This window comes from Rosa rugosa, chromosome 5, assembly GCF_958449725.1.
Source record: "Rosa rugosa chromosome 5, drRosRugo1.1, whole genome shotgun sequence".
Lineage (NCBI taxonomy): Eukaryota > Viridiplantae > Streptophyta > Magnoliopsida > Rosales > Rosaceae > Rosa > Rosa rugosa.
In genome coordinates, this window is record NC_084824.1 from 31171354 (window position 1) to 31194335 (window position 22982).

General features: G+C 38.9%; 1 long non-coding RNA gene and 1 pseudogene across 2 annotated transcripts; both read left to right on the forward strand.

Moving 5' to 3' along the window:
* The first annotated feature begins 15790 nt into the window (after positions 1-15790).
* On the forward strand, positions 15791-19749 carry LOC133712500 (uncharacterized). 2 transcript variants are annotated; one of them, XR_009847441.1, is made up of 6 exons: positions 15791-16339; positions 16428-16987; positions 17116-17283; positions 17726-17891; positions 18803-18958; positions 19509-19749. It is a non-coding gene; the product is annotated as an uncharacterized LOC133712500 (long non-coding RNA). The 2 variants fall into 2 exon arrangements; XR_009847440.1 differs by having other exon boundaries at positions 15800-16339; positions 16904-16987.
* Positions 19750-20594: 845 nt separating this feature from the next.
* On the forward strand, positions 20595-22367 carry LOC133712674 (tropinone reductase homolog At2g29170-like; annotated as a pseudogene).
* Positions 22368-22982: the final 615 nt, after the last annotated feature.

Here is a 22982-nt window from a genome sequence, read left to right on the forward strand (position 1 = left end):
AGGTACAAGAGAAGTCCTACTAGGAAAGAATCTCCTACAACTATACAGAATATGTAATCTACACGTACAAGGAAGTACAAAATATTCTACACTCCCTCTCAAGTTGGTGCATAGATGTCAATCATGCCCAACTTGTCAATTGAGTTGTCAAACACTTTCCTTGACACTCCTTTAGTAAGAACATCTGCTAACTGATCTTCTGTATACACGAAAGGGAAATGAATAATTTTTCTATCTAGGTTTTCCTTAATGAAATGCCGATCTACTTCCACATGCTTAGTCCGATCATGCTGTACAAGATTACGAGCAACTTCAATACCAGATGTGCTATCACAGTGCAAGTCTATAGGCTTTTTGAGTTTAAAACCCAAATCTTTCAACACATTACGAATCCACAACATCTCACAAACTCCGTGTACCATACCTCGAAACTCAGCTTCAGCACTTGACCTAGCAACAACCTTCTGTTTCTTACTGCGCCAAGTCACAAGGTTTCCTCTAACAAATGTAAAATACCCAGATGTGGACCGTCTGTCTGTCTTATCACCAGCCCAATCTGCATCCGTGTACCCCACAACTTCCAACTCATCCCTTTTTTCAAACAACAAACCTCTTCCAGGTGCCATCTTAAGGTATCTCAGAATGCGATAGACTGCATCCATATGCTCTTCACTGGGACAATGCATAAATTGACTAACCACACTCACAACATAAGCAATATCAGGTCTAGTATGAGAAAGATAAATAAGCCTCCCTACTAGACGTTGGTACCTTACTTTATCCGTTGGAACCTGATCCGGATGGATGGCGAGGTTGTGGTTCATTTTGATCGGTGTCTCAATGGGGTTGCAGTCAAGCATCCCGGTCTCAGCTAACAAGTCAAGTACATACTTACGTTGAGACAAAGAAATCCCCTTCCTAGACCTTACAACTTCAATTCCAAGAAAGTACTTCAACTGGCCAAGGTCCTTCATCTCAAATTCATTAGACAGATACTTCGGTAGAGCCTCCATCTCCTTTAGATCATCTCCTGTGACAATCATATCATCAACATATACTATCAGTGCGGTAATCTTACCCTGACTACGCTTGATGAACAAGGTATGATCCGAGTTGCTTTGTCTATATCTGAACACCCTCATAGACTTGGAGAACCTTCCAAACCACGCTCTAGGAGACTGCTTCAAACCATACAGAGACTTCTTCAACTTACAAACCTTGCCAGTATCGCAAGGCATATTTCTGATTCCTGGCGGCATGTCCATATACACTTCTTCCCCCAAGTTTCCATTGAGGAAAGCATTCTTCACGTCAAATTGATGTAGAGGCCAATCTTTAGTTGCTGCAAGTGAAATCAAGATTCGAACAGTATTGATCTCTGCTACAGGGGCAAACGTCTCTTCATAATCAATTCCATAGCGTTGGGCGTATCCTTTGGCAACTAATCTTGCTTTGTACCTGTCAATGCTCCCATCCGCTTTAAGTTTCACAGTAAACACCCATCGACATCCAACAGTCTTCTTTCCAGCCGGCATAATCACAACATCCCAAGTCAAGTTTTTCTGCAAAGCCTCTAGTTCTTCATTCATCGCTTGAGTCCACTTAGGATCTGTCAAAGCATCCTGTACACTACTAGGAATAGATACAGTGGATAATTGATTAACAACAAGTGCATGTGACCTAGACAACCTATGGTTAGACATGTAATTAGCTATAGGATACTTAGCTTTGGTTTTGATGTCTGGTTCATAATGTTTCTTAAGAATACCCTTGGTAACCCTCTGTGATTTCCTAGGCTAATATTATCTAGCCCAGATGATTCATTCGAAATTAAAGTTACCTGAGGAGGAACATTCACATCAGATTCTTCAGTTGACGATGGAGAGAGGGGGAAGAACTCTGATAGATGAGGACGCATTGAAGGGTCATTGTCACCCTCAAGGGGCGTGGCAATTTTCTGGCGCTTAGTGGCTTCACTTTGGGAATCACAGATGACATGGTGTCGGCTGGCCACATTTTTGCTGTTCTCGTAGGTGGCGGACCCCTTTGGTTTACCCAATGGTCCACCGCTGGAACTAAACAATGGTCTGTTGGCAGCATCCTTAGTAATCTCGCAGGTAGAGGGCCCCACGACAGTAGCCTTTTCTGTCCCATTGGAGGTCCCCACGGCCGCACCATTTTCTATCTCATTGGAGGACCGCACGGCATCACAATTTTCTGTCCTATTTTCTGTTTCTGTTTCACAGGTGGAGGACCCTACGGCATCACCATTCATTGGTTCACCATCAACTAGTTCATCTTCTTTTCCGTTTCCTACTACCCCTGTTTCGGTTACTGCCCCTGTTTCGTCTTCGTTTACTTCCCTTGTTTCGTTTTCAGCCGATGTTGGAGACTTCCCAACTCCAAACCTCGATTCCAAAGCTTCTAATTCTTCAAACTCTTCAAATGAAAATAAATCTCGAGGATTTCCTTCACAGCCTCTCTCCCCTGAAGGGAAGACTCTGAATCTCCCCCTGAATAATAAGGCTCGGATTCACGAAACGCAACATCAAGAGAGACATGTATAGTGCCAGTAAGAGGATCATAACATCGATAACCCTTCTGAAATTCAGCCTAACCAACAAATATACACTGACGGGCATGGGGATCAAGCTTGCTGCATTGAGGCTTGGGAATATGAACATAGGCTACGCATCCAAACACACAAGGCTCCAGGTTAGGTAACGACAGAAGTGAAAGAAGTTTCTGAAGTTACTGCTGAGGGTTTTGAAATTCAATTACCTGAGAAGGAGTACGATTAATGAGGTAGGCAGCTGAATAATTAACTACCGAACATGCATGCCAAACAAAGAAGCACTGACAACTTCAAGTAACTACTGATTCTTTCTTTCTGCCAGTCCATTCTGTTGAGGAGTATACGAATTCGAAGTCTGATGTCGAATTCCATGAGATTGCATAAACTCCTGCATAGGGCCATTAACATACTCTCCGCCATTGTCAGATTGGAAGACTCGAATAGCCTGTTGGTACTGTGTAGATACCGTCTTGTGAAAGTCTTTGAACATGGAACACACATCACTCTTGCTCTTCAATAGAGACACCCAAGTCATACGAGTACAATCATCAATAAAAGTTACATAATATAGAGCTCCAGAGAGAGAAGGTATCTTGGTAGGACCCCAGACATCAGAATGAATTTTCATAAATGGAATAGGACTTTTATTAAAACTATGTGAATATGAAATTCGATGACTCTTTGTAAGACCTCGGAAATTTGTTCTTAATTCCTAAATGTTTCCTGGGATTAATAAGGTGTTCGTTTGTACCATTTCGTGGTTCGAGGGTGGAGTGGAATTATTTTCGGACGAATAATTATTCGAAGTGCACGTTTTAGGGGGTTCACAAAGTTTGACTTTTTATACGTTTAGATTCTGTGAGAACTTTCTTCACGAAAGTCGTAGAGCGCGTCGATACGAGTTCGTGGACATGCGGAACTCGAAAATCGGAGTTCGTATGATGAAGTTATGACCGTCGGAAAAAGTTTCCATTTTGGTTAAATAGGAAAAAAATCAGAAAAATCAGAAGTTTCCAAGACGGGAAACTTTTTCTCCCTCTTCAGCCCGAGCCCAGTTTCACCTAGCGACCTTTGCCGGCTTCGTTCTCCGCCGTCCGGCCACCATATGCCGCGATTCTTCTCATGATCTCTTCGTCTCAATCCCCCCTCTTGAGGTCTGTGGAAGAATTGGAGCATGAAACGAGTTGTGGAGGGCGGTGCAAGGTCGGGAAGTTTGGCGGCGGCGATGCTTCGAACCCAGATCGGAGATCACGTTTCCGGCCACCATAGACGGTGATTCTTGAGGGCTTTTGCAGCCCATAGGACATTGATGCTTCTCCCAAAGCGGCTTGGGACGATTTCACTTGTGGAGGACGAATCGAAGCTTTGAAATTCTAGGGTTCTTCGAATTTCTGAACTTGCAAGGTAAATTCCGGCCAAATGGCTTTGATTCTGACTTTGTGCTAGTTATGAATGTTTCAATTGGAGTTGAGATGAAGAACTTTGATGTTGGAAGTTTTGTCAAATTTTGACTTTGGGCCGGTGGCGGTGCCGCCACTGTGGTGGTGTTTTCTGGCGGTTTCCGGCCACCTCAGGGATGGTTTCTGTTCCTGATTTCGATCTACTCGTCAATACGAGCATTTTGATATAAAGTTTGTAATTTTTGGAAATCGTATGAGCATGTTATGAATTTTCCAAGTTTTTGGGTTTTTCGATTCGTTTCGGTTTTCTATCCGTGAGGATTCGGCCGTCCAATCGACTTGTAGTTTTGTTTTATTGATCGTAGAAGTGTTCCGAGGATGTTTGATGGTCTCGGATGAGGATCCGACAGTTGGATCGTCGTATAATTGTGTGTTGTGAATTGTGTGCTTTGTGTTGTATTGAGTGTGACCTTGATGTGATTAGGTGATTGACGGAATTGTGTGAGCGGAGTATGGATGATTTTGTGCTTGTCTTGGTTTGTGTGAAGACGCAGCAAGATTTGGAGGTGAGTAAATCTCACGGTGTTTCGGTTGATAAATTAGTTATGTTTTATTTTAGTATATTTTATTGTTAGCATGAAAAAATCATTTTCGAAACCAATTTTTGTTTTAAAATATATGAACTTGATCGACAACGGTTCATGGGTAAGTTAAAACATGGTTTTGATATTAAATGATTTTCGAGTAGTTAATTTATAAAACTATAGTTGGTATTAGTGGTCATTCCTGCGTGGGTGACTACGTATATATATATTTACGTGGAATATATATATATCTGGAAGGTGTGGCATGTGATATGTAGACTTTTGTTGATTTATATTGTTGAAAGAGTTATTTGGAGTTGTGATGTGACAATTGTGAGTCAGAAGGTTTCAGTGGTAAACCTGGGTTTATTCTGAGGACCGAAGGGTCTGAAGTTTGAAGGTTACAGTGGTAACCTGAATTTCTATTCTGAGGGCCAAGTGGTCCGAAGTTTGAAGGTTACAGTGGTAACCTGGATTTCTATTCTGAGGACCGAAAGGTCTGATGTTTGAAGGTTACAGTGGTAACCTGGATTTCTATTCTGATGACCGAAGGGTCTGAAGTTTGAAGGTTACAGTGGTAACCTGGATTTCTATTCTGAGGACCGAAGGGTCTGAAGTTTGGTCGTAAGGTTGAACCTCGGCAGATGTGACAGGTTATGATTCAGTTGAGCTCGAGTCTGTCGTAGTTCAGGGAAGGTTTTTGGGGTTTTTTGTTTGTGTTTACGTGAGATTTGGATTTCTATGAATTCTATTGTTGATTTAATTGTAATCTCCTGAACTAAGTTATATGCAAGGATTACCGCTTTTTGTTTTGTTTGTTTTCATGTAAATTCCTGAACTAAACTCTATGCAGGGATTTATATGATTTCTTTTGTTTGTTTTCATGTAAATTCCTGAATTAAACTCTATGCAGGGATTTATATGATTTCTTTTGTTTGTCTTCATGTAAATTCCTGAACTAAACTCTATGCAGGGATTTATATGATTTCTATTGTTTTCTTTAATTGTAATCTCCTGAACTAAAATTCGACGCAGGGATTACTATAATTTGAATTGGGTGACTTTGGTGATCTCCTGAACTAAACTTTCGATGCAGGGATTACTAATTGTTATCTTGTGTGATTGTATGTTTGGTTGTGTTTGTGATCTTAAATATTGTTGCTTTAATTATCTCACGAGCTGAGAAATTATAAGCATGAGTGACGTGAGTCACTTTAATTGAGTTTACTCATACGGGCTGAAAAGCTTACCGGGTTTGTTTTGTTCAATCCCGGTGCACTATTCTATGGTGTAGGGTTTATTGTGCAGGTTAGAATATCGGGTGATCGTTATCGAAGCTGAGGTGGACTTTCCGTCACGTGGGTGTAGAAGGGCGCTTATACTTGTAGTCTTCCGCTGTGTAGTGAGTTGGTGAGAGTGGTTACACGTTGAATTGATATTCAGTTTAATTTGTAAACTATTGTAATGTAATATGTGACTCTAAAGAACGAGTCGGTATTGACATTGTGAGTTCAGTTTGTTTGTTGCTTAGTTTATTTGAAAAAATTTCTAAGAGTCTTCTTGTGATTGCTTGTTCTCGTGTTTCGGATTTGAATTCCTTTATTCAAAATTCGGGGCGTGACACTCTTAGCCAGTTCACATACATCACAACGAAACTCTGAATAATTAACAACCGAAAACAAATGAGGTTGCAATTTCTTAAGATAACTAAAAGATAGATGACCCAAACAACGATGCCACAGCCACATTGTTTCCTTAGCATTCTCTACTCCATTGACCTGATTCACTTGTCCTAACAACTGTTGCTCTCCACTTTCTGTCAGATCCAAGTAGTAGAGTTTCCCCCTTCTAACACCATAACCAAGAATCCGTTGAGTCAGAATGTCCTGAAACACACAGAAAGAGGGATAAAAGGTCACAATACATGCTAGTGCTAGAATAATTTGGCCAACAGATAAGAGATTATATGCCAATGAAGGAACAACCAACACAGAATCAAGGGTTAATGTGTCAGACAGGACAACAGATCCTTCTCCGGTAACTGGAGTTGGAGTACCATCAACAGTAGAAACAATATTTTGAGAAGAGGGTTTCAACTTTTTCAAGAGGCTAGGATCATTAGTCATATGGTCAGATGCACCTGTATCAATTATCCAAGAACTATTCATAGATACCTTACCCTTCATACCTAACTGTGCTACATTAGCGGAGGCGTTAGATGGTTGCTCTTCCTCTGTAGTAGCCACGACAACTTTTCTAAGGCTCTTCCGCGGTTTCTTGGTGAAATCCCACCAATCAGGGTAGCCAATTACTTCATAGCTAGCACTGTTGCTTCCTATGACCCAAATCTCCACAGATTGGACACTTGGTATTTGCATATGGATTTGTTTTACCCAGAGGGCGGCATTGTGGAGGAGTTGAGAAACCCGGGGGAGGACCCTGTTTGCGTTGGACAGCCATGACAGAGGATTCAGAGGCGTGTCCTATTGCCTGCCTCTCAGAATGCACCTTCCGAACATATGCATAACTTTGCTCCAAGTCGAATTTCGGGTCTTTGCGCAAAATCTCACCGCAGACTTGATCATACTTTGAATCGAGTCCACTAAGAAACATGTGAACTCGCATCCGTGCCATGGCAGTAGTTTCTTGAACAACTGCAGCCACCGTGTTATTTTGAGAGGCCATACACTGATCAATCTCCTGAAACATTCCCACCAATTCATTGTAGTAGGTAGGAAGAGTCCGACCATTCTGTTTCGCTCCAAAGCACTACTTGTTTAATTCAAAAATCCTGGTTTCATCATAATCATCATAGAAGGTCTTCTCAACAGCTTCCCAAACATCGTTGGCTGTTGGGAGTCGGATATACCGATTCATGAGTGATGGCTCCATGGAATCAATAAACCAACTCTTCACTTTTTCATTGTCCATGGCCCAACCTTCAAATTCAGTTGAGTTCTCCTCTGGTGCAGCTCTGGCTCCAGTGAGGTAGTCGACCTTTCGTTGTGCTCCAATCCTCATCTTCATATGAGGTGCCCATATGGTATAGTTGGATTCAGTCAATTAAGGCAATTCCAGTTGAAAACGCCAAATTGTCTTGAGCGGTGGTATGATAATGATTGATGATTGGAGGCATGTTATGGAGTGCAAGAGTGGCAGCGTCGTCTTCCATTGAGTAAGACTAACAACCTGTACGTGACCAAAAAGAGGTATGCAGCAAAGCTTTGTCGGCTAGTTCTTAATCAAACAAGGCTTTGTTGGCTAGTGTACTTAATCAAAAAACAAAAGTATGCAGCAATGCTTGTTAGCTAGTACTCAATCAAAGAAAAGGTGCAACAATTTCGGTTTAGTGATGTCGGCCTATGGTGATAGACAGATTGATTGATGATTCAAGAATTGTTTAGACTTTCGAGATTTAGGCACGTTCTTCGAGATTAAGATTTTGGGTTTCAAAAAGAGTACAGTGCAAGTTCAAAAGATTGAACCTGCTCTGATACCAAGTAGAAAATAAGAATTCGATGTGTTTGGAATACTTCAATGTTATTCATCTCCAAATAGGAGGTTTATAAAGAGGTACAAGAGTAGTCTTACTAGGAAAAAATCTCCTACAACTATACAGAATACGTAATCTACACATACAAGAAAAGTAAATATTTACAGAATATTCTACAGAGTTAACGTCCCTAACAGAAGGAATGAAGAACACAAATCCCTAAAAGAAGCATGGCACAAAGCTGCCAAGAGAAAAATGCTCCCTGGATGTGGCAAAAGTCTCAAAATGAAGATGAAGATGCATGGCACAATGGTGTCAAATTGACAGAGCTCCCTAAAGGCACAATGGTGCAAAGAGGTTGACAAGACTCCCTAAACACACAACGTTGCAATGAAGATTGGGTGAACGTCCCAAAGAAAAGTACTCATTGGTGGCTAATGGTAGGCAGAAGAAAATATTTCCCTCAGGGCACGACATGAAGATACTTGTTTTTCCAATGAAGTCGATGAAGACAAAGACAAGTTAAAGTCTATGGAAGTTCCAAGTAAGTAGCAAAGAGGAAGTTAAAGAAAAGAAGATGAATGAGAAAACTCCAACAAGAAGTTTCACAAGATGGTGTCTTGTTCATTTCCACCCTAGTATTTGTGAAGAAGAAGATTGTAAAATATTGAGAGTCAAGAAGCTATCTCATATTGGGTCAAAATTTGAGAGGTGTGAAGGCCATCAAACATTGGTGAGGTGCAAAGAGAATCTCAGATAAAAAGGAGACAAGTTGTGAGGGAGAAAAAACTCCCTAGACCCAAAGTAACCAGAGAAGTGTCACTCAAAAATTAAGCCAAGAAAATTAAGGTGCATGCATTGAATGAAGAAGCAAATGGGCAATGGACTTTAAGAGGCAACATTAAAGAAGTAAGTTAAAGATAAAGAGGCAATAGAGCAAGAATCTTTTGAAGAACTTGAAGTTAGAGTAATTCTAAGTTAAGTGAGGATGTTGGAAATAAAATAAGTTTAGAATTATGTTGAGAGTTATGGTGAAAATAATGGTGAGTTAGTGGTTTCATAGGTTATCGGAGTTAGGAAGGTTTATGGTTAGTGTAACGGTCTAATAGTTATGTCCATTGTAATTGTCATACTTAGAGCATCTTTAGCAAACTCTCTAGCTATCTTGACTCTTTAGCTATTTTGGAGAGCATATTTAGTTTTTTAATCAATTTTAGCAGCTGCACCAGACTCCTAAATAACTCTCTATTTTATCTTTTAGCTATCTCGCTCCTAAATGTAGAAAGCGAGAGGAGACTCTCTATTATTTTTGTTAATTTAAAACATTCATTTTAAGTTATTTTATATAATTTATAAATACATTTAAATTTATTTCGTTCAATAGATAATATAAGGGTAATATCTGTTCAGTCCCTATACTTTGACTCCAAATCATTTCAATGCCTGACATTTCAATTTCATCCAAAAACTCCTTGATCTCTCAATTTTCTCTCGAATAGGTCCATTCCATTAACTCTTAGTCCAAATACTTCATTAAGTCGCTGAAGTGACAATCCCTTCTATGCCAACTCAACTCGATAATTGTAAAATGTCAATTTTATTCTTTTTTTTTTCCCTACTTTCAAGTCATCTCTTCTTCCTCATTAGTCTCTCTCCCGTTCACGAAATCAAAACCCATCTTTGACAGCCAAAAATGAAACCTTACAAACTCCTAATGACAAGACCCACCCCGAATTCCACCCTGGAATCCGAAGTGGCCCTGCGGGACCCACCTTTAAAGGAGATTTACCAAAAATTTCGACATAACCTCCCTTAAAAATGGTTAACCCAAAAACCTGCGGAAAACCAAAATTCACTTCTAATTATCCAACCACAACTCCTGGAGCCACCCTGCTCCCAAATTCAAACAATCATCCCAAAGCTAATATCATCATACATAATCTCCAAAGGGTACAAGTTACTACAATCACCAAAGTTAGGTCATAGACCTCAAATATAATTCATACAAGTCTGGGTCACATATCCCATAGTAATCAGAGCGTTCTAGGAATGTAAATGGACAAGGAGTGCAGTAGGCTAAACAGGTAACCTACAGAATGTGATGGCGGAAGCAGGTGCGGTCACTATGGCTCACTCTCGTACGCCGAGCAGCAATACTGCAATCTGGGCATTTGAAACCGAAGGGCCCAGGGGAAAAGTATATAAAAACGTTAGCGTGAGTGGACAAAAATAAACAATTTTAAACCAAAAGGGATTTTATACTTTCCCACATTTATTTCATTAAAAACTTTCGATGCATGCAATAATTATGAAAACAAGCCACGAGAAGCTCCTCTCAAGAAATGGGGCTAGTCACAAATAGCCACAAAGAAGAATATAAATTCCGATGCTCGAGAAATAGGACCAGCCCCGCTGGTTAAACGGAAATCGGACTAGCCCCGCTAGTCAAGAACAACAATAAAAGGATACGGGGAAGAGAGTTCACCATACGGGAATGGAGCCTCTCAGGCTCTATCTACCCTCGACTGCCACTCACACATAGATTGTGCGAGGAGGAGAACTAATAACCTCGACTGCCACCCACGTGAGGAGGAGAATAAGCTACCTCAACTGCCACTCACAAACACAAAGTAAATGAGGAGGAGACCTAATCGAATGACCCGAGTATGGTGAGGAAAAACATTCAAAAACCAGTAAATCCATAAGGCTTCCCCATATTTGTCACGAGATAAAATGTAATCCAACGACGTGACCCCGCACGCCAAAACTTAAAATATATAAGTGAGAAAATAATAACGAAACGACGGCGTGTCCCACACGCCAAAAATATTCTCTAAAACATAATTGAAGAAGCAATGAATAATATATAATAATTCCCTCGAGAAATCTCAATTCCAATGATATTCCAGAAATATCTTAAAATCGACGAATAAAATTATACTTTTAAATTCCGGAAATACTTCGGAAGATAATTCGTCGAAAATCGCATGAATCATAAATTCAAATAATGATCATATATCGGATATAAACACCAAAAGCTTAGTATCCACGAAATATATCACAAATCCATTTCTTAGATCATAATTGAGAATAACTCATAATTAATCTCCAAAAATTTAATTGTATACCCGAAAACAAGTAAATCCAACTCCGAGCATAATAAATTCGTATCCGAAATTTATATAAAAAAAACAATCTCAAAATTATAATCCAAGACAAAATATTATGCTCGATAATAAAATGATAAATAAATTATTATTTCAGGAAAATAAATGCATGCATCATTCTTAAAAATAAAAGTCCACTCACAATATGCGGTCAATCCTGACGTCGCTCGTGATTCTCCTCGGATGGAGATTCCTCTCGTCCTGTACGAATAACAATCATAAATATATATAATTCACAGGACGGAACTTTAACTTTACGATGTTTATAATTGGAAATTCAAAACATCCCCCTTCCTAACATCCAACTCCTCAACTCTCCACAACATCCATCCTTAATACTTCAACATTAATCTTTCATCGATGTAATATCTAAAGTGAATCCGAAAGGAATTCGGCGATCGAATTCGCGAAAATCAATAATTAATCAATTAAACTCAATTCGTAAATCCTCCGATTTCCACCAAACTTCATGCATTACATTCTACAATCATTATAGGGTATATGGGATTAAAACGATAATTAAAACACAACTCTACGCGCCACCACGCGCTACCTACAGTGGCGGCGCGTGGGGACCACGCGCCGGCGGCCACTTCCTCCGATGACCACCAAACTCCGGCACTAGCATCTACACAACAAGCCCAATCAACTTCCCAACTACAACATCATCCAATTTTACCTCGAAGTGGTCGAATCAAGCCGGTGAAGGAAAGCCCCGAAGCTTCAAGAACCCTAGAAATAAAAATTTGTCAATTCGACCTCTACAATGCAAATTGGAATGAACTACCTTAGGGAAAATAATCTCCATCAAAAACCAAACCTTCGATGTGAATATGGTGGCCGGAGGTGGCCGGAATGGCCGGAAATCGGCAAAATCCCAAAACTGCAACCGGAGCACTTCTTGCTTCGATCCGGACTTTCACGGCCAAAACTCCCCAATCCTAGGTCACTCGCATCAAGAGCGGGTTGAGGCGCCCCTGTGGTGACCGGTTGCACGCCGGATGGTGGCCGGAAAGTGAGGAATCGGAGGGAGGAAGAAAACCCGAAGGGGAAAGGGAAAGAGTCGGGGGAGAGGAGAGAGAAAGAGGGGTGGGTTTCCGGTTTTGGAAACCTACCCGGGTAACTTTCCATATATATTAAAATTTTATCATGAACAGTAATTTTCGTAATTCACTCATAACTTTTGCATACGAACTCCCATTTTTACGTACCATATATGCACGCGCTCGGTTTAATGTCCTCTACAACTTTCATGAAGGAAATTTTCTCAAATTATTAACTCATAAAAAGTCAATTTTTAACCACCCCCTAAACGTTAAAATTATAACCGCGAACGGTAACCATAAGGAATTTCATGTAACTCAGTAAAAAGGGTATAACAGATGTGGGGTGTAACACCTAAACCCTCAGACCCTTAAACTCAAACTCCCAGATCCATTCTCCCCCCCCCCCCCCAACAAAAAAAAACCGAATCTCTCTCCTCCCCACCTTTCTCTTCACTCAGTCAACCAGACACTCCACCCATTACCCACCATTCTCCCTTCAACTCCATACAAACTTCTCCGTGGCATTTCATCGAACACCTTCTGTGCAACCTTCCCTCCTCTCTAATCTCCCACACCCTCTTTGACCTCCACAAAATCCCTCATCTTGTCCATCAATTCACATCACATCCCACATAGACTTCCACTTCCTCGAAATCGAAAGCCAATGCCTCACCGTTGCCATTCTCACCCCCAGAAACCCTCTTGAAGCAAGTTGTCGACATTGGCATTGCTCCGATTCAGGAGATTTTTGACTCACTGGATCGCGCAAAGTGGCATCATTTTGGACTTGATGGTACATGCTTGCTATGAAATGAAGAGGTCTGATAGGGATTTTGAGTGCTTTAGCTTGATAACGACTGAGAATGTTATGCCTAAGAGTCTAAGACTAAGACTTGTAATGAATTGTTGAGTTTGTTTTCGAAATTGAATCAAACGAAGAGGGATTAGGTTTTGTATGTTGAGATGTTTAGGTTGAAGATCAAGTTGAGTTTCTTGGGTTGATGGAGAAGTTGGGGATCGTCTGGGGTAGGAATGGAATTTTGGAGGAAGTTGAGAGGTTTCCGCAATGGGATTGGTGGTTGGGCTCGAAGAGAGAGCTTGGTGGTGGTTATGTGGTAGTGGCGATGGTTGTCTTATGCTTTGGATTTTAGGTGTGAAGAAGCAGAAAGTAGGAAGAATAGAAAACAAAAGAAGAATAAATTTCACTTTATTACCTTGTGGTTTACACTTGACATCATAATAGTCCCTACCCTTTCAATTTCATCAGCAACACCCCTGAGGTATCAATTTCGATCAGCTGTACCCAAAATTTTGCCACCCTTCAAAATCTGACGTTAAATGATGAGCTGGCTTTGATATACCCAGCGAGAAGGCCCACATGAAGGGGTAAATTCCTAATGTGCCTCTAATGGTTCCCATCAGCCTCCACTCGATTAACCTAATTACTTTTAAACAAAATCAAACAGCCCTAAATCCTAATCTAGTGACTTGTCTCCCTAACTCTCCCGTAAAATCCAACAACCCATAATCCTCTTCCACCAAACTCTATTCTAAAATCGAGCAACCCTATCAAGGGAATCCTCCATTTGAAGCATTAGTGGATGAATGGAGACCCCAAAATTGTTGTTGTGTGTGTGTTGTGGGGGGGGGGAGGGAACGGTTGCTGACGAAATCCCTAAGTATGGTGAGTTGTTTTTGTTTTGAAAATTTTGAATCCGATCTTCGATTATAGTGGGTTGAACAATGGTTTTGAATTTTTTAGGGTTTGGGTCTTAGATTTATATGGGCTTGGGGGTTATTGCTATAATTTAGGGTTTAGGGCATCGTTTAGCCCTCTTCGAAGCTTCTGATTTTGTGTATCGAAATGTGGGTGAATTGTTTTAGGGGTTTAATTATGGGCGGAATGGGTTTATAAATGACAAAGTCTATAGCTTTCTTATCTGTATGCATTGACGGTTTAGAGACATTGTGGATTAAATAAGCTTCTGATTTGGTGTTTGGAAATGTGGACAAATTTTTTAAGGGTTTGATTGTGGGTGGATTTATAAATGATAAAGTCTGTTTGTGTTTACGGTTTAGAGAAATTATGGATTAAAGTAGGCTGAAGTATAAAGAATGCATGTGAAGGTTGTTGGGGAGCTAATTTATGCATTTTAATACTGTAGTGCATTTGTGGTCCTAATATGGACAAAAGGAGCAACCTAACCAGAGAGCTTTTAATACTTGCTGTTTTGTTGGACTTGCAGTGCTTCTCATTCATTCAAGTGTTTGGTTGTCTGGTTGTTTTGGATTCAATACAGTGTTGATTAAGTCCTTCTCTTAAATGCAGATCACCCAGATTACTTTACTCTCTCTAACCTAACCAGAGGCCATCGGTCACACAGGTTAACAGTTTACATGGACTTGGTGTGCTCCTCTTTGATGACATGTCACCTTATGATTGAATGAGTGAGTCCCACTATTAGAAATCTATCAAAAATAAAGTTTTTTAACAAATGACCCAACCATTGCTCGAATCCATGACTTTTAGGATACGACTCGCACAACAAACCACCATACTAACCTTGAATTGTTTTAAATTATCCTTAGTTTTTATATTTATACCTTGTCCCTTGAATTTTCTCTTGGTCTACTATATCTCTTAAAATTTCAAACAAAAATTCATTAAGCATTTTATATTTTATGAGAAATAAAATATTTTTAGATCAAAAGAGAAAGAAAAATGTTTAATTTTTTAGGAATAGATAAAATATTCATTAACTTGAGTTTATTTTCGGCTCAATTAAAACTCAAGTAATTATTCATCTTCGTCAAAAGTACTTAGAAACAAAACAAAATAAAAAACTTAATGACGAAAGTTTTGAAGTACTTGAGCCTATTCAAGGGATATGGTATTAATATAAAAACTAAGGTTAATCGAATATCATAAATAAATATTTTTATTTGATTTTGTAAGGAATATAGTATAAATATAAAATCTGAGTAAAATTTAAAGAAAAAAATCATTCGACTAAAATTTAAAATCAGAGCTATAAAACTAAACTAAAAAAATATTCAAAAAAAATTTGTCTTTGTGTAACAAAAAATTTCGCCTTTGGCCTCATATTCTCTTGGGACAACCCTGATTCTACAATTAAGCAAATATTTTGTTGATATCTTTGTGACGTTTTTGTGGGCGTATGCAGTTCAATGATTGACATGTCTTGCCATCTATACCATGGACGTCCTTTTCGTATTTCATATATATCTACAACTCACTACTAGAAATCTGTTCATTTACATCACATCATTTAAATCGGTTAGACTTGCACATGATGTAAAAAAGTAAGTTAACATCGTTTTAGAAAAATACCGATTTAAATGTATACCATTAACATCAGTTCTTAAAATGACCGGTGTTAAAAGTTTTATTTGAAAATTTGCGGGAACCTCATTTTCGTGGACGCGCTAAGTGTTTTAATGAATTCAAGGACGCGGGGACGAAAACTTAAAATTTTCACACTTAAAAAAAAAAAAGCACTCGGCCCGACCCCAAAACTTTCTCACTTTGCCTCAAGCCCTAATATCCATTCTCAACCCCAGCATCACAAACTCGAGCTCCTAATCAACTTCACGAACCTTCCTCCTCCATTCTCCGCCGGAATCTGAAGAGCCGAAAGCCCGACCTCGATCTGAAATTGAAGTAACAGCTTTGAATCCTGAGCCGGCCTCGATCTGAGATTGGCAGAGTTGAAGAAATTGAAGAGGCTCGCTCTGGTCTTCTCCGCCCTCTGCTCCACTCTCCTCCTCGGCCGAATCCGTCGGCGATAGGCTCTTCATCTCACCTTTCCACTACTCCCGATCTTACGCAACCACCCAAACATTTCACCAAGACAAAAAAAAAGGCCGCAAAAAGTGGTTCATTCTACCTCCGTTCACTGCCACCGTAAACGGCGCCGCTTTGGGACGAGAGCTCTCAGAGATGTGTATATTAAACCCTCCACCTCCTCAGCTACGACGGCGCTTAAATGGGTCACCAGGTGCTGCCCCGAGATTCCCAGAAGCCTTGTTCAGAAGCTCTTTCGCTTAAGACAGGTTAAAGTCTTTTGAAGTTTCATTACATTTTGGAAATGGGTTCTTGAATGGTGATTGGAAAGTGGTTTGCTTTGATTATTTATCACAGGTTCGAAGAGAAGCATCTGACATGGATCAATGTGTTAAGGGTATCTGAAATTTGTATTAACTTTTGTTTTGTTTTGTAATGGACTAATGGGTAGAGCTCAGAGCTTTTGTTGCAATTATATGGGGTAGTTTTGTTTCTGATTTCGATTTTCGTGAAGGTGGGGGCTAAAGACTTGATGAACTTAGAAGATCGAATATGTCTTCCTATTTCTGTGAAAGAGTTCCCTGATGATAAATAAGAAGAGGGACATTATAGTGAAGAAGAAGTCAAGTTTATTCGTAGCCTTGTGTTGTATAAGGTTCATAACTGTGGTCTCTATCGCTTGTGTGCATGTTAAGCTAGTTATCTTGCTTACACATGTTATTTGCAATTTTTTGTTTATTAATATGCAGATTCTGTTGTTCCTTGTCTATTGAAATTGCCGGCACTGTGTTATAGAGTAAATAAAGTGAGATTCATCTCTATTTATGTTTCAGTTTTACTTGGATTTGGGTTTAGGAGCAGGATGACAAGAAGGCCCCTGACTCTGCTGCTAAAGTCAAAGGCGAATCAGCCAAGAAGTAAGTTTCTGATCTCAAGATTCTTCAACTATTTCTGGCTGGTTGATTTTGAATTGGAAATTTGATCATAATATCTGATTGTATGAGTGATCTGTGAGTCTAATTTGTTTATTATTGGTTTTCTGCAGGGGATATGTTGGAATTCACATCTCAGGATTCAGAGATATCCTTTTAAAGCCGGAGCTTGGACGCCCGATTGTGGACTCAATATTTGAGCATCCTTTTGAAGGTATACTATTGAATTCAATCTTCCCCGGCGACGGTATGGCCCCGAGATTGCCGAGTCCGTCAAACAGGTCCCTTTTTTTATCCTTATTCACTATATGCTCTTCAATTTCCCTTTACGACTGGTTTATTTTGCATCGGAGTTGTGGATGATTGTATGTTTGTGTACGCATCTGTGTATAGTTAGCTATATACACTCACTCGCACTCAATGAAACTCTGTAAGGTAAGGGTGATGCCCATTACTTATAAAGATTAGATACAGAAAGCCAGAACTGTTACTATCTCTAAACTGTTGGTACTCTTTTGAATCTTTTTAGAACTGCATTTCTCATTGTAGTCACTGAAGTGTTATACTCTTGCATGCTTATTGAATGTAATGCTTGTTGCAAGAGTTGCTTCAATTTTAAATCAATGTTTGACGCCAAATTCCAAATTTCAAACCCCTTGAATCATTTTTTCAGCTTTTGTTTTTGTTTTGGGTTTTTTCTCTGCTAACTTTGACTATCAACAGTGGGATTTTGTTTGTTTTGGGTTTATGGGTTTTGTTGGGTTGCTTTTGTTATGAGCAATGGGGGACTCAGGTGGAAAAGTGAGGTTGGTTCAGTGCCCAAAGTGTGAGAATCTTCTTCCTGAGCTAGCTGATTACTCTATGTATCAGTGTGGTGCTGTTCTTAGAGGTATGCTTTCTTCTTCTTTTTGATTCAATTTTTTTTTTTTTTTGGGCTTTCTGTTTTTGTTTGTGAGAAACTTCAGGGAAAGATGGGATTTTAGTGTTGAAACTTTTACAATTACCAAATTAGGGAGTCTCTTTATGATGGTGATACTTGTGATTCTTGTAGAAATTTGTGTTTGATTTATGAGAAGGTTAGGAACCCAAATGAGATCAGGGTTTTTGGTCTTGAAATTTGGTATGGTATAAACCTCAAAAACACACACCAACGCAAAAAGGACTAATGAATTGGATTTGTGGGGCTGAGTTTTTTATAGCTGAAAAAATGCAACTTGCAAAGTTCATAACTCAATAACATTCTATTTCCTGTAGTGTTTTCTGCAGCCAAAATAAAGCAAATTTTTTGTTTATTTTTGAAAGAATTTGCTCTTTTCGGGATCAGACAACTAACCTTGCCTATAAGGGCGTTGTTTCGGTTTACCCTCCCATTGTTTTGTATTTTGGAATCAAATTTTAAAATTTGGGCCAAGAACAACAAGGTCAGTAAGAAGGCTTCATGCTTGTCTTTCTATGATGGAAAAACATGTGGTGAAGTGGGAAGGGGGATCATTTGTAAGATTAAGCTTGTCATGTTGTTATTATAAGCATGGTGGAAACTATTTTTTCTTTTCTCGGTAACAAATACACACACACACACTATATATATATATTTATGTTATATTTCTATTATAATTTTTGTCTACTAGTGTTTATGCCATAAGAAAGCACACAGTTCACATATCTCAAGTTAATTTGTGTGCCTACTTGTGTGTTCCTGTGGTGTGGGGATGTGGGTGCATGCATCTTTATTTTTTAGTTTATGTCTCCCTTGTACTACATGTACATTTTTGTCGCACTAATATTGCATTTCTTGAACAGTACAAGGATTACAGATTGTGACTGGGATTACAGATGGATGGAGTACCCAGCTCATGCAAGAACTTCGAGAAATCCCTTGGATCAGTCGTTGGCTACATATGGAGACCATTCAGTCATGCGCACTTTAATTTGCTGTTAGTTTTCTCCAGCATATAGGTAATTTTAAGTGTTGTATTCTAGTCCTATATTTTGAATTTGGCTTAACATGTGTGTGAATTCCCAAAATGCAAAGTGATACTGTCTTGAGTCTGTGCAGTACAATAGACCTTGTAAATACAAAGTTGAGTGTGCTCAGGCTTTACTTGTTCAAAAATGCTGTCACTGAGCACTGAGCTCAGAGCTAATGATTAATGAGCTGCAGCAATATATTTATATGCTTCATGTCATGTTCCAGACGCAGTATTCTGGTTTTGGTTCTCTGTTATGCTATTTGAGCTACTTCAATTCTTGTTTTTCATAGGCTGTGTGCATTGTGCTGTGAATTTTTCCAGTAATTTTATCTGGTTTAAGCATTTCAATCACAGAGTTTGCCCATTTTGTTGTGTTCAGTTCATGTTTTTGCTTGTTCTGATTTCCTAATACTCTGATATTATTTGGACCATTTCAATTTTCCAGACCTATAGTAGTTGATCAAACTGTAATTCTGCCTTGTATAGAAGTTGGTTTAGTTACTAATGATTCTGCTGTTTCTTTGGTTTTGTTCTAGGTTAAGATATGGAATATTCAGGAAAAGAAATGTACTGCAGTTCTGATGGGGCACACTTAGTATGAAATCTTTGAGTTTGGCGTACCCATGCAACTCTTTATCTTGACTGAAAATGTGACTAATCTTTTAACTTGTTCATATGTTTCTACGCTAGCATTTTTAGGTTTGCAGTTTTATTTTGTGAATTATGTTGGATCATGAATTTGGACATAATTAATGGAATGCCTCAATTTTTAGATGATGTGCTTGAGTTAATATATTGAGAAATGTATTTCTTTTCCAAGTAGTAGCTAGATGCAAACTTTGCATGCAATCTCAATTTAGAGATTAGAAATCAGTACCAAAATAAAAATCGATGTCTCATGATTACCAACATATCGAAATGTGCCCACAAAATCGATGTACCTAAAACCAGTGCACATCGATTTATAAACACGAAAACGTAATCTATTGTCGACGTACAAATCACTTATTATAAAGTAAACCAATTTACCATGAAACACAGAACATTAGTTTTAAAAACCTGAAGTGATGTCTATGACGAAATAACACATTAGTTCATATCAAAAGAAGCGATGTACATAAAACCAGTAAACATCGTTTTACATGAACAAAAACGATGTCCCCTGTACAACAACACATCATTCTTAATAAAGTAACCGATGTTGCCTAAGGCCACATACATCGTCCTTAGGAAAATAAGGTGGCAAGATGCATGTAAAAATGGCCAAGAACAAACAATAGTTTTTGAACACTGATGTCTAATACTGTATTAGACATCATTTCTGAAATTGTAATCGATTTAAATGTTCACTTAGGTATTGTTCGAGATATATTTTACTAAGCATAAAATGTGAAAATATGAAGAATTAAATATAGTTAACATATAAGATTATGATGATTATAACGATTATACATCGATTTGTGTTTTAGAATCGATGTTGGTTGTTGTCTGGGACATCGGTTGAAAACGCGCTTATACTGATGTCTATACTTTTCTCTACACCCACTAAGACATCGGTCGAAAATTAGTTTAACATCGGTCCAGAACCGATGTCTATGAACAAAATTCTAGTAGTGACTTTTGGTTGCTCAATATTAATCCTAACCACATTAAAAATTTTGAAGTACTTGCAACAGCTAGCCTGCATCTGAAGTTATTGATCGAAGTTGAGAGAAAGATCGATGGCGAGAACAGATATCAATAGCAGAAACAGGAGATGGTCTCTTGAGGGGATGACTGCACTTGTCACCGGTGGAACCAAAGGGATTGGGTTAGTCCCCTAGTTATTAATCTTCACTAATTAAATTTCTTTTTATCATTTTTTCAATTTCGTAAACATCCTTCTGAGGTTAGATAGTACTTCTGAAATTTTGTTTGTCCCAGTCCAAATGTAAAAATGAGGTCCTCAACCTTTCATGGGGTAAAAATGAAAATTGAGTAACTTATTGAGCGCCCGAATGGTTTGCCTAGTTTCCTCGTTTGCTTCACTCAGATCTACATCCTAGTACTATCATACTCCTATTACAACATTGCTACGACACTTGTGTTGTTTTCAGGTATGCTGTTGTGGTGGAATTGGCTGGACTAGGGGCAAGCGTACATACTTGTGCTAGAAATGAAGTCCTACTCAAGTTACTGGTTCGATCTGTGATATGGTCTTAAAAACCCAACGAGAGGAGCTAATACACAAGGTCTCATTGCTGTTTAATGGGAAACTTAACATCCTTGTAAGTATTCCATGTACTCCTACCATCTATTACAATAACAACCCCATTATTTACGATTGCCGGGGCGATATCATTTCCATAAAATCCTACAAAAATAACTCACACTAATATTGTTCTCAACCTAACTACATACATCTTATGCTCGTCATTCACCATACATTTTTTCAAAAGTGATATTGCTTTTTCTTCTGATGTAAGTGAGAGCAACCAGATTCTCCAACATAATCACAACATCTATGAATGTAGATGGTCGACCTAAGTTTAACTAGCTAATTATTATTCTTAATGTTTGGCTTTAGATAAACAACGTGGGAACAAATACACCAAAACCAAGAACCGAGTACACAGCTGAAGATTACTCATTTATAATGAGTACCAATCTTGAATCCACATACCACTTGTGCCAACTTGCACATCCTCTTCTCAAAGATTCAGGAGCTGGTAACATAATTCTTTTGTCATCTGTTGCTGGTGTGGTATCACTTGGGAAGATTGGGAGTATATATGCTGCCACTAAAGGTAATTTTCATTCATAGTCTCTTTGGACTTTAGCTAAATTTCTCTGAACTGTACGCGTTGATTTCAGGAGCAATGAATCAATTGGCAAAAAACTTGGCATGTGAATGGGCGAAAGATAAGATAAGGACCAACAGTGTTGCACCTTGGTTCATCAGAACTCCCCTCGCTGAACCTGTAAGATCATTTATATGCATATGCATTATATTGTGTTCCACCTAATTGACATGCAATTCTAAATCTTTACATGCAGTATCTGAATGATGTAAAAACTTTGGAGGCCGTGAACTCTCGAACCCCTTTAGGACGGCCTGGAGAGCCAGAAGAGGTGTCTGCATCGGTAGCATTTTTGTGCCTCCCCGCAGCCTCTTACATAACTGGACAGACTATTTGCATCGACGGAGGGATGACTATCAATGGCTTTGCATTCCAATGAGCATCAATTAATTGCAAATATCACCTACAGATGCCAGTTACGCAATTTCTATGAATTATCTGTAGTATCTCCTTCTGACTATAACAATCAAAATAATTGTTAAGAAGTTAGTTAATTTCGACAATTTGTTTGGCATTTGGTATTTTGATGAGTTCACTTAAAGAATTTTAGCTTCATATCTCAATCTGCTAACCAGCTAGCTAGCTAGGCTAAGCTGATCTATCCTTTTATGAACTAGTCTCATAACATCGAGGTATTGAATAGGAAGAATAAGCAGTTGATTGATTGGTCATCGATTATCAAAAACTATTTCATCCACTGCCAGTGGACTTCACTATCAAATCTAAACCATTGATTTGTTCTAGATTTCATCTAGCCATTGATTCTCAGTTAGACGGTCCTCTATTAGTTCGATTAGTCAAGAGTTAGAAGTAAATTAAAGCGGTGTTGCTTTGGGTAAATTGCTTGGGCATAATCAGAAGCTCTGATTTTTTTGGTATAATCGATTTGATTTTCCTTCCTTCAGGAAATGATTTCCTTCATTTTGCATCCCAAACACAAGAAAAAAACAAGTTTCCTTTCCTGATGCTTACTTTTCTTTCCTGATGATTACTTCGATCAATGGACAAACCAAGAACACATGGACGTCAACAATGGAAAGGCGAATCGGATGGGACCAGTGCACCGCCGCGATGTCCCCTGACCTGACGGAGGAGATACGGTCAGGTCACCGTTTTAGCTTTGCGGGTCGAGAGGAATTTGTAGTGTTGATTACTAAGTTTTCTATGATT